The sequence below is a fragment of the Chiloscyllium plagiosum genome, unplaced genomic scaffold, assembly GCF_037043375.1.
Source record: "Chiloscyllium plagiosum isolate Xiang-an unplaced genomic scaffold, Cpla_swu_hap1 HiC_scaffold_36, whole genome shotgun sequence".
Classification (NCBI taxonomy): Eukaryota; Metazoa; Chordata; class Chondrichthyes; order Orectolobiformes; family Hemiscylliidae; genus Chiloscyllium; species Chiloscyllium plagiosum.
In genome coordinates, this window is record NW_028270174.1 from 21,954,341 (window position 1) to 21,966,713 (window position 12,373).

At 39.6% G+C, this 12,373-nt stretch overlaps 1 protein-coding gene across 7 annotated transcripts in view; it reads left to right on the plus strand.

The window, feature by feature from the left end:
• kiaa0232 (KIAA0232 ortholog) overlaps positions 1-12,373 on the plus strand; it is a 130,286-nt gene that overhangs the window by 3,308 nt on the left and 114,605 nt on the right. The window lies entirely within an intron of this gene.

Below are 12,373 nucleotides of genomic sequence, written 5' to 3' on the forward strand. Positions count from 1 at the left end.
TTCTACCTTTCTTATTGATACTTATAAACTCTTTCAGTTACATGGCTTGATTGGAATTATATAAACAGTTTAAAAAAAACCGCTTAGCAACAAGCCTCGTCACTGTAGTATATTGCAACTGCATATTGCAAAAGCATAATGACATGCCTTTCTGTTTCCATGTGATAACTGTCCTGTAATATCAGTTTTTTTTATCATAAACTAGTCAAGTTGAATTGGGGGAATGTGAAATGTAAATAATTCTGGCAAGTGCTTTACTTGAAGTCTGAATGTATGAAAAATGGATATAGGTTTATGAAGTTGTTGGGAATAATTCTAGTTTGTTTTGTTTTCTAATGGCATGCATGATTTCAAATTTAAGAAGTGCCTCCACAGATGGGTTGTGATCATTTTTGCTGCTGTGAATTCTTCCAAGAACAATTCTGAATTTTGAGGGAAAATAGGAAAGAATCTGAAATCGTGACTTGCAACTCAGCTGTTTGAATTGTTGAATAATGTAGCTTCTGTATTGCAGTATCAAAGTTGAGGTTTAATTGCAGCATTAATGAAAACCTATTGTATGTAATTGTACTCATGGATCGTTTTGTGTTCCAGAGTATATTTCTTGGTTTGTAATCTTGAATTTGCAACGACTGTAGAAAATGCTATGGTAGGCTTATGTTACTTAGTTGCTGTTATGGATTGTTTGGGCTCAATTATTTGTGTTGTGTTATCTTTGTATTTACCTAGAGTACAATTCTATATGGAACAGCATTTTGTCATCAGCATTGCAGTTGCTTGGAAGTCTGTGGGAGTTGCCAGTAATGCTATAGCGCATGCTCTGATTTCATGCACTTATGAATTTTCTGGATAATTTGTTAGATTGACATTACTGTGATATCATTTAGTTATATCAATTGATGAACTTGTATTGTTCTATCTTTAAGTGAGTATTTTACCCACAGATTAATTTGTCAGTTGGTTTACTTGGTGATTTCCATATTAAGGAAAATTATATTTTATTTCAAAACAATTTCTTTGGAGACAAGTATGTTCTTCTTTGAGCACCTGAAATCTTGATGTGTATTTTTGGACTTATGCAGAATGGGTGGGAGTGGTGTGTAATCCCTCTTGGCTTGTACTAGTTTGCTTATATTCAAATATTTTGTTTGAATGTTTGTAACTATATCCATTGGAAGAGAGTACTGAGGAGAGAAAGGAATGAGTTTTATTTTGAGTCAGTTTATTTTCTACGTTCCCACAATTTGGGGACTTAACTGTATAAGTTCATCTCATGAAGTATTTGTGTATTGCACCAAAGTTTGTATTTTGCTTCATTTTATTGCACTTAGTAAAAGCACTCTTGATTTCCAAAAAAATGTTAATTAGTGCAACTGCAGTAAAAACTAGGTGTAACTATTTAGAATGAAAAAAGGAATGACCAATTAAGTGTATTTCTTTATTCTTAAGGTAGAGTATGTTTCTGGGAATGAAAAGGTGCACTAGGCAAGAAGACATTTTTAGACCGCTCAAGTAAGAAATAATGGTGAAAAGATTAAGTGGAATTCAAAATAGAATAAACTGTTAACCTCGATTTAACAACTTTATTTTTCTAGTGTCTTTAATGTAATGAAAAATCCTTGAATGCTTCACAGGAGCATTATAGAATAAAAGAAGCCAATGGGCAACATTGGCACTATTATGTTGAATGACAAGGGAGGAAATTCAGAACTTGGAGCCAACGCAACTGAAAGTATGGCCACCAGTGTTTGGGTGGTTAAAATCATTGCTTGCAAGACCAGAATTGCAGGTATTAACGCTGTAGGCTGGGAGAAGGCCAGTGTGAAGTCATGGAGTAATTTTAAAATCAAACTTTGCTTAATCAGGAACTATTGTCAGTCAGTGATCAGAGGGTGATAAGTTAATATGACTTAGTGTTCATGAAGATGGCAGTTATGATCCAAAGTATATAGATTGTAGAATGTGGGCGGTCAGCCAAGGGTTTGGTGGAATAGTCTTCTCTAGAGGTAATGAAGACACGGATGAGGATTTCAGCTGCAGATGAGCAAAGACAGACCATGTTACGGAGGTTGAAGTAGATGGTCTTGGTGCAAATATGAGGTCAGAAGCTTATTTTGGGGTTGACCAACCTAGGTGAAAAGACTGCCATTGTGTTCAAGTTTTGCCAGAAGCAAATAGCAGCCATCGGTTTGGATTGTCGACCAAAAGCAATGACCTTGCATCTTCATAATGTTTCGTAAGAGATTTTGAGGTGATTTGTAGCTGGGATTTGAGGTTCTGGATCTAAGTTTGCTCGCTGAGCTGGAAGGTTCATTTTTCAAATGTTTCATCTGAAAATAAACCTTCCAGCTCGGCCAGCAAACTCAGATCCGGCAAGAAGAAATTTCTGCTTCTGAAATGCCTGATACACAGACCAATAGTTCAGCAACACTGGAAGAGTTGAGAAAGTTGGTGATGAGATGAAATTATACCTGTGAAAACGAACAGTCTACTTTTAGAATAAAACAAAGAGCCGGATGCTGGAAATCTGAAACAAAAGACTTTGCTGGAGCAACGTGACAGGTCTGACAGCATTTCCAGTGGACTCAACATAAACTGTACTTTCTTTCCACAGATGGTGCAGGGCGTGCTGAGTTTCTGCAGCAATGTCTGCTTTTGACTCTGCTTTTAGTTCTTCATGAGAAAAATGTGGGACCAAACAGACCTCAGAGTTCAGGTACAGGAGGGCAAAGACTATCCACTGCATACGATTTTCTGAGCTTGCTTAGCTGGATAAAGAGAGAACCGGGTGAGAACAGTCCCATCCATCTGGGTGACAGTGAAGGATGCATTGAAGATGTGGTGGGGGGTATAAGCCGAAGAATGTAGTTTACTGTAGAAAAAAAATTGGGTGTTTTTAACAGCGGTTGATCCTGAAATAATGCACAATTTTAATGAATGAGAACAGGGCTTAGTGTGTTAAGTGTTGAATGGTTAGAGCTGTTGTCCACCTCCATATCCTTTCATGAAAAATGAAGTATGCAGAGTTGAAAGTCAGAGGACGTAGCAAAGGATCTGACCACTATTTCTTTTAAATTGCTTTGATTATGGAAGTTATGCAGTTGCAGGTTTGCCAGTGTGATGCTTCAGCTGAAGAAGGAATTGCATGCGACTCTGGATCTGTGTGGGGCAAGTTTCAAATATCCATATATAAATGATAAAATTCACTCCCTACAAGCAAATTGATAAAGGGCAAGTTCTTATTTATAAAATGGAAATTTAATCTACAGGTTGTTCCACTATAATGTGTTTGTTAACAAAACTGCACCATAATGCGATTGACAAATTGGGGACACTGTTTATAAAGCACTAACTTTTAAAACATGTTTGTTGTAGTGTAATTATGTTGCTAACACTTGAGCACTGTTTGTAAAGCATGATTTTTTTCTTTAACATGGGGTTGCACAAGAATGCAACCATCTCATTATTAAAGAGCTACCTGTAATTCTTTGTGTAACTAATAATGCATGTGGGGAAAAAAGAGTATACAATGGATATTGCGCAGATGTATCTTGGAGATGTTCAGTCAGACATTGATAGATTTTACTTTAAAGAAGTTTTCAATCTCTATCACCCTCTAAAATATTAATTCATTCTCTGACAACTTGGCACCCTCAAATTTATGGATTATTGAAACGGCATTGAGGCTTTGAGAGGAACTTGGACATAGATGTCAACACCACCTTTTGCCCTTCATTTCAAACCTCCTCAAACTGCATGTGACCTTACTTACTAAATCACATCTTGGTTTCCCCCTTAGTCTTTTGGTATGCTTTCTTCCTTTGAACATCTGATCATCTTCTCATCCTCTAAATTTTCTTTGTGTACTTAGTACCCCAAGGTTGAGTTTCTCCCTGAGATATTCTTTGTTTTCCTCCATTAGATTCTATACTGAATTACAACTCATCCTTCATAACTTAGATGTAATCTTTGCTTTCTTTACCTGTCTGCTCAGTTTATTTCCTAATTGTCTTTCACAGACACTCCTGATCTTGCCTACTGCCTTGACCTTGCCATCTCCCATGAATTCTATACCCAATAACTGTTGACAAGGTTATCTCTGACCATTTTCTTATAGATTCTTGCTTGGAAAGTAAGCTCTTTCCGTCAACTTTCAAACTGACAAATTCTTAATCCACTTGCGTCAATACAGTTTTTAGTTTGCTCAACCACTTCATCGCTTGGCTTTCAATATTATTGTCTCTAGCCAAGTCTGATTATTCTCCCATGGCATGACTTCACTGTAATTTCGCTCCTGTCAGTGCCTGAAGTTCAGCCTATCCGGTGAGCATTTGCCACTCTATCTCCAGCCAGGTCAGGGCAATTGGAAGGTTCAGGAGAAAGTTACTAGATGGTGATGCTAGAAATAAGCAGTCTTATTAGTTATAAGGAGAAATTAAAGAAACTTCACTTGTTTTAGTAGATTGGAGAGGAAAGTTAATTATCTGATGGGAATGATCAAAGTTCAACTATTTTCTCTCAGATGCTGCCTCTCCAGTTTCTCCAGCAATTTGTTTTTCTTTGCAGATCTCCAGCATCTGCAGTTCTTTGTTTTATTAAAACATATAATCACCTGTATGCTTGTAAGGCAGAAAATATCAGCAGGGTATGGAAGAATGTCTAGAACTAAAGAAAATTTTATGTGGCATGGTCGCTGAGCAGTTAGCTGCCTGTCAGCGTCGGGGACCTGGTTCAGTTCCAGCCTTTGGGTGACTGTATGGAGTTTGCATGCTCTTGATGTGTCAGTGTGGGTTTCCTCCAGGTTTTCTGGTTTTCTCCCACAGTCCAAAGGTGTGCAGGTGTGGGAAATTGTCCATATTCTCAGGGATGTGTAGGCTAGTGGGTTAGCTATGGGAAATCCAGGGTTATAGGGTAGGGTGGGTCTGGGTGGGATACTCTTCAGCGGGTTGATGTGGACTTGATAGAACAAATGGCCTGTTTCCACACTGCAGAGCTTCTGTGTTTGTGAACTGACTAGTATCAGTTATTTCATGCTCTAAAACTGCACTAATCAAGCCCCACATATTCTCTACCAATTCTTCAAAATTAACAATTGGCAAATAGCACGAATCACAGTTCAAACAATTTAATTTTTTTTTCTTAACTTCTGATTAGCTATTATGCTTCTTCTGTCTATCTCAAACAACTAACCATAATGTAAATAATTTGTAACAAATACTTCCATTTTTTCACAGTTGCCTAATTATTTAAAAACTGCTCAGTGTTATATTTGCAGGGTGTTGATTTGGATTTGATTCTTGAGTTTTGCTTGTTTTTCGACTTGCTTCTATTTTTCTTTCCTTATGTTTCAGTATTGAAATGATGAGGTGAGCACCCAGCAGTTTGTGGATCATAAAAACTATTTCTAAAAGGTGTTACCTGTACATGGTTTAATGCTTTGCTATTAGTGAAGCGAATAATCTGTTTGACACTTGTCATGTCTGAGTATAATTGTGTGAAGTGTGTAAAAACTGTTAGATTCCACTTTAGTCTCATGAGCTCCAGTAATAGCATAGAACAGTGTGCGCGAATCTGGTCCCTATACCTTGTGGACACCAAATAATTTATCTGATCTAAGTTTTTTTTTAAACACTTCCTGTTAACCTTGACTGGTTGTATCTTTGATCGGCATGTCCGCGCCATGCAAGGATTTAAGTTTAAGCTTTGTCCTAGTTAGACCTTAATAGAAGTTGTACTTCATATGATCAGTGACTGCTTTATTGTAGTCCATTTCAAAGATTAAAAGTTATACCTGTTCAAAGAAATCTCCAAAAACAATTTGATTTTTTTCTGTCCATGTCTTTTGGGCATGATAGTATACAGTACTTGAATTTCTTATTCACACTCAAGATTTGACTAATCAAACTGGTCTGTCTTTTGTGAATGATGTTGCAACATCCTTGTAAATCTTTTCTGAACTCTCAAGTTTCTCAACATCCGATAGGAAGGAGACCAGAATTGCACACAATATTCCAACAGTGGCCTAACCAATGTCCTGTACAGCCGCAACATGACTCCCAACTTCTATATTCGATACTCTGACCAATAAATGTAAGCATACTTAATGCCACCTTCAATATCCTATCTGTGACTCCACTGTCAAGGAGCTATGGACCTGCACTCCAAGGTCTTAGTTGAGCAACACTCCCTAGGACCTCACCATTAAGTGTGGAAGTCCAGCTAAGATTTGCTTTCCCAAAATTAAACTCCAACTGCCACTTTTCAGCCCATTGGCCTATCTGATCATGATTCCGTTTAATCTGAGGTAAACTTCTTCACTGTCCACTACACCACCAATTTTGGTGTCATCTGTAAAACTAACTATATCTCTTTCTGCTCGCATCCAACTCATTTATATAAATAAGTAGTGGACCCAGCACTGATCCTTGTTGCACTCCACTGGTCACAGACCTCCAGTCTGAAAAACAGCCCTCTACCATCATCCTCTGTCTTCTACCTTTGAGCCAGTTCTGTATCCATATGGCGCTTTCTCCCTGTTTTGAGACCTAACTTGCTAACCAGTCTCCTATGGGGAAACCTTTTGAATGCCTTACTGGAGTCCATACAGATCGCATCTATTGCTCTGTCCTCATCAATCCTCTTTGTTACTTCAAAAAACTCAAACAAGTTTGTAAGACATGATTTCCCATACTCAAAGCCAGGTTGACTGTCCCTAATCAGCCCTTGCCTTTCCAAGTACATGTACATCCTGTCCCTCAGGATTTTCTCCAACAACTTGCCCACCACCGATGTCAAGCTCACTGGTCTATAGTTCCCTGGTGTCTTCTTGATATAAAATGGATTGGGTATGTTGAGTGTTTAGAAGAGATTGTAAATGGATTAGTAATGAGCATGAATTATTTCCCACCATGAGAAATTATGGTATTTAAATTCACTCTGGTGGAATTAAAATAGCTAGCCTAATGACCCTGTAACCATTGCTGAGTGCAATAAAACTGATGACCTTATTGAGGTTGTACTATAGGTCTCCTCGCAGTCAGGAAATTGAGCAAATTTGGAAGGTGATCGCAGATACCTGTACGAAATGTAAGCTTGTAATGATAGGGGCTTTTAATTTTCCAAACATAGACCGGATCTGCTATAATGTGAAGAGCTTGAATGGAGAGGAGTTTATATATGTAGAAGAAAATTTTCTTATTCAGTATGTGGAAGTACCTACTAGAGAAGGAAGAAAACTTAACCAACTCTTGGGAAATATGGCATGGCAAATGATTGAGGTGTCAGTGGGAAAGCAATTTGTCATCAGTGGCCATAATTCTATTCATTTTAAAAATAGTTATGGAAAAGATAGACCAAATCTAAAAGTCTGTGTACCAGACTGGAGTCAGGCCAATTTTTGAGAATTCTTGCCTAATACTGTCAAAAATTATTAGGAAATGCTATTCACAAGTAAAGGGATGTTTGGGAAGTGGAAGGCTTTCAAAAACGAGAGAGCGCCCAGAGGCAGTATGTTCTTGTTTAGTGTGAAGGGCAAGGCTGGTAGGTGTAGAAAATGCTGAACGCTTAGAGAAATTCAGGCTCTGGACAAGAAAAAGGAGGTATATAGCAGGTATAGACAGCTAGAATCAAGTGAATCCCTCCAGTATAAGATTAGTAGAAGTATACTTGGGTAATCAGGAGGGCAAAAAGGGGACAGAGCATTGGCAAATAGGTTGAGGTGAATCCAAAGAGATTGAACCGATACATGAAGGGCAAAATAGTAACTAGGGAGAGAATCGGGCCCCTTAAAAATCACTGTGGCAGTTGTGGGGAACCGCAAGCATTGGGTGGGATACTAAACCAGTGTTTTATCAGTATTTACTGTGGAGAAAGATATGGAAGCAAGAGAACTCTGAGAAAAACATGTTTTATCTTAAAGTCTCCATTACAGGTGAGGAAGCGCTTAACATTTTTAAAAAGCATAAAGGTCGATAAATCTCGGGACTTGATCACATGCATCCTAAATATTTTGGGAAGCTAAGGAAGAGATTGGGCTCCTTGCTGAGATATTTGTCTCATCATCAGCTGTGTGGTGAGGTGCTGGAAGACTGGAAGGTAGCCTTTGTGCCATTATTTAAGAAAAATGGTAAGGAAAAGACAGGCAACTGTTGAACCAGTGATTCTTACGTCGCTGGTGGGTAAGTTGTTGGAGGGGATTCTGAGGGACTGGGTTTACGTGCATTTGCAAAGGCTTTGTGCGTAGGAAATTGTCTCTCTAACTTCATTTGAGTTTGAGAAAGTAACAAAGAAGATTGAAGGCAAGATGTTATGGACCAGGCCAGACCCCCTCAAAACACTTCAAGTAGTCCAGACCTTAACTTTGCTAGTTGTTTAATCAGGTGTAATGCAGATATTCTAGGACTGTTGCAGCTGGTCAAACCGCTTAATTTAAACACAAACAATTTTAAGCAAAACAGAATGGATGGCACGGTGGCTCAGTGGTTAGAACAACTGCCTCACAGCACCAGGTACCCAGGTTTGATTCCAGCCTCTGGCGACTGTGTAGAGTTTGTGCATTCTCCCCGTGTCTGCGTGGGTTTCCTCTGGGTGCTCCGCTTTCTTTCCGCAATCCATAGATGTGCAGGTCAGGTGAATTGGCCATGTTAAATTACCCATAGTATTAGGTGAATTAGTCAGAGGGAAATGGGTCTGGGTGGGTTACTCTTCGGAGGGTTGGTGTGGACTTGTTGGACTGAAAGGCCTGTTTCCACAGTGTAGGGAATCTAATCTTAAAACGAAATTACCGAATGAAATAAAGAACAGAATACTGAAAAATTTAAACTATCTGAAAACTCAACAGATCATCCCAACTTAATTTTGCTGTTCCAAATAATTGCAGCAATCCCCATAAACACCCCTTGGCACAAAAGGTGAAATTAAACACAGGTCGTACAGGAGAGAAGTTAGAGAGAGAGGCCCAACATGGACCTGCTGCTTTGGGTCCAGCAACTTCAAAACTGCCTGACTGCTTTCACTGACTAGCCAAACTGCCACAAACCAAATCAAACCAGAGAAAAACTGAGCTGGTAGAACTGGCCACTCCTCTTTTCATTATACAAGTTTTATTTTGAAACTTGAAAGCCTTTCTCCTGAGGCAGTATCTATTAGCTACAATCATGGGCAGCACGGCGTTGCTGCCTTGCAGCACCAGAGACCTGGGTTCAATTCCTACCTCGGGCAACTGTCTGTGTGGAGTTTGCACATTCTCTTCCTGTGTCTGCGTGGGTTTTCCCCAGGTGCTCCGGTTTCCTCCCACAGTCCAAAAATGTGCAGGTTAGGTGAATTGGCTGTGCTAATTTGCCCATAGTGTTTGGTGTAGGGGTTTATGTAGGGGAATGGGTCTGGGTGGAGGGTCGGTGTGGACTTGTTGGGCTGAAGGGCATGTTTCCACACGAAGTAATCTAATCTTAGAAAAAAAAATCAAACTGGCCCTAAAGCCCTTCAAACGTGGACTGCATGGAATCTGTCTTTTATGACCTCTGGGGGGGGAAAAAAGCCCAAGACAAAACATTTTTAAAGGAGCATCATCCACAGAACAGTGGAGGTTGTCTATACAGACTTTAGCAAAGCATTCAACAAAGTTTCATGTAGTAGACTAGTTAGTAAGGTTAGAGTTCATGGAATCCAGGAGAGCTTGCCATCTGGATACAAAATTGTTCGAAGGCTGGTGACAAAAGGTACTGACAAAGTTGTTTTTTGGACTGGAGACCTGTGACCTGTATGCCACAAGGATCGGTGTAGGGTCGGCTACTTTATTGTCATTTATGTAAATGATTTGGCTGTGAACATAGGTATAGTTACTAAGTTTGCAGATGACACCAAAGTTGGAGGTGTAGCAGACAGCAAAGAAGGTTACCTCAGAATACGACAGGATCTTTGATCAGATGGGCTGAGGAGTAGCAGATGAAGTTTTTTATTTGGATAAATGTGAAGTGTGGCATTTTGGTAAGGCAAATCAGGGCAGGAGCTGAAAATGTGTTGCTGGAAAAGCGCAGCAGGTCAGGCAGCATCCAGGGAACAGGAGAATCGACGTTTCGGGCATAAGCCCATTCCTGAAGAAGGGCTTATGCCCGAAACGTCGATTCTCCTGTTCCCCGGATGCTGCCTGACCTGCTGCGCTTTTCCAGCAACACATTTTCAGCTCTGATCTCCGGCATCTGCAGTCCTCACTTTCTCCTCAAATCAGGGCAGGACTTGTGCACTTAATGATGCAGTCCTGAGAAGGATTCGAAACAGACCTTTGGGTGCATGTTCATTGATCATTGAAGATGATATGGTGCAGTTGGTGCTCTTGCCTTTATTGGTTATTGCATTGTGTTTAGGGATTCAATGTTGTTGTGGCTGGACAGGACATTTGTTTGGCAACTTTGGAATACTGCATTCAATTTTAGTCTCCTGTTAAAGGAAAGATGTTAAACTTGAAAGGGTGCAGGAAAGACTTGAGGATGTTGCTGGGGGTCAAAGGGTTTGAGCTATAGGTGGAGGCTGAATAAACTGGTCCTGTTTTCCCTGGAGTGTTTGGAGGCTGAGGGGTGATCTTATACCAGTCTATAGAATCATGAAGGTCACGGATAGCCAAGGTTGTTTTTTCTGCTGAGTTGGGGGAGTCCAAAGCGAGAATATAGAGCTTTAAGGTGAGAGGGGAAAGATTTAAAACTGAGCTGAGGGACAGCTTTTTCATGCAGATGGTGGTGCATGTATGGAATGAGCTGCCAGAGGAAGTGGTGGAGGCTGGTACAATTGCAACATTTAAAAGGCACCTGGATGGGTATATGAAGGGTTCAGAGGAATATGGGCCAAGTGCTGGAAATAGAACTATATTAGGTTAGGCTCTCTGGTTGGCATGAATGAGTTGGACCATAGGGTCCATGTCCGTGTTGTATGGCTCTATGACACTGTCCTTAAGGGATTGAAATCTGTCATTCTTACTTGAGCAAGCCACTCAATTCCAGGGCAGTTAGGGATTGGTGCTAAACATTGACTCAGCCAGTAATGCCAACATCCCATTGGTGAATTAAAAAACTTGGAAACTGTCACAGGAATAGCCTTGTTGGGCAAATGATCCTTTCTGTAACCATATGCTTTACTATGTAATTGAAGGTGGCTGCCTCTTGCGGTCAGTGAATTTTGCTGCTTTCCTGTATAAAAGCTGCTGCAATGTTAAATATGAATTTCATATAATCATAAAATGTCCTAGTGGTAGTAGACCTGCCCTTGGTTCAAGTCCCATTTTCTCCAGAGGTGTATAATAACATCTCTGAACAGGCTTTGAAAAATAGGTTAATAATTAAAAAAAGTATCCACCAACTAATTTTTCTAAATATTTTCATGAATGTTTATATTTCAGCTGTTAATGGTTTAAGAAAAAAAATTGTATTTTAGATCACTTTTCCAGTGCTCGTGCTTGTTGCCATTTTACTCATGCACTTGGATAGATGTCATGTTAAGCGTCACAGCCATCGTCAGGCAAATATTTTAAAGGTGAGCATCTGTTCAAAGTACACTTAAAAGCACTGATGAGTTGGTTTAAGATCAGAATTGTATGTAGTAGATCAAAAGGTGGTTAACTTTATATTTCTGTCAAAGAAACCTCTTTATTCAATAATTATCCTGTGCTGGCTGAACAGAAATTTCTTTTAATATTTTGAAGACCCTTGGTCATTATTTTTATCACAAATTCTGTACCTGGCAGTGTCTGTACCCTGCAATTTCCGGAACCTGAACAAGACTTTGCAAGCTTGTTGTTGTTACCATGTTCTGTCTCCTGACACATAGGAAATGCTCTGCCAGTTAGAAAAAAAAGCAACACTGCATAAGCCCAAAACATTTGAAGGAATAGGACAGAATAACGTCACTGACTGGGTACTGTGTGTATTTGCACTCCTGTACTGAATGTGGCTTGGAGTTAGCATGCATTCTCTTTAGACCTGATAAGCTTTAAATCATATCCATCCCATCACCAAAGCTGACTATCACAGTTTGTAACCTGATCTGACTACAACAAATCCACACTATTTTGTAGCTGGCCATATCTGTGTTTTGCCTTGAAATAAGAATATTTCTGTGCTATCCTGGCTGGCATTCCATCTTTCCCTCAGAAGATAAACTTTAACTGATCCAAAAATATCTCAACATACGCCAAATTCAGTTCACCCATGACTTTGTGCACCGTATTTTAGTTCCTTCTTAATTTATCAGCCTTATTTTCTGATTGCTGCATGACCTTTGTCTTTTCATCCCACAAGTCTGAAATATCTGGTTGCCTCTAATTCTGGCATGTTTTGCATTCAAAGTTTTAAACATTCCACAATTGAAGTCCAGGCTTTCAGTGATA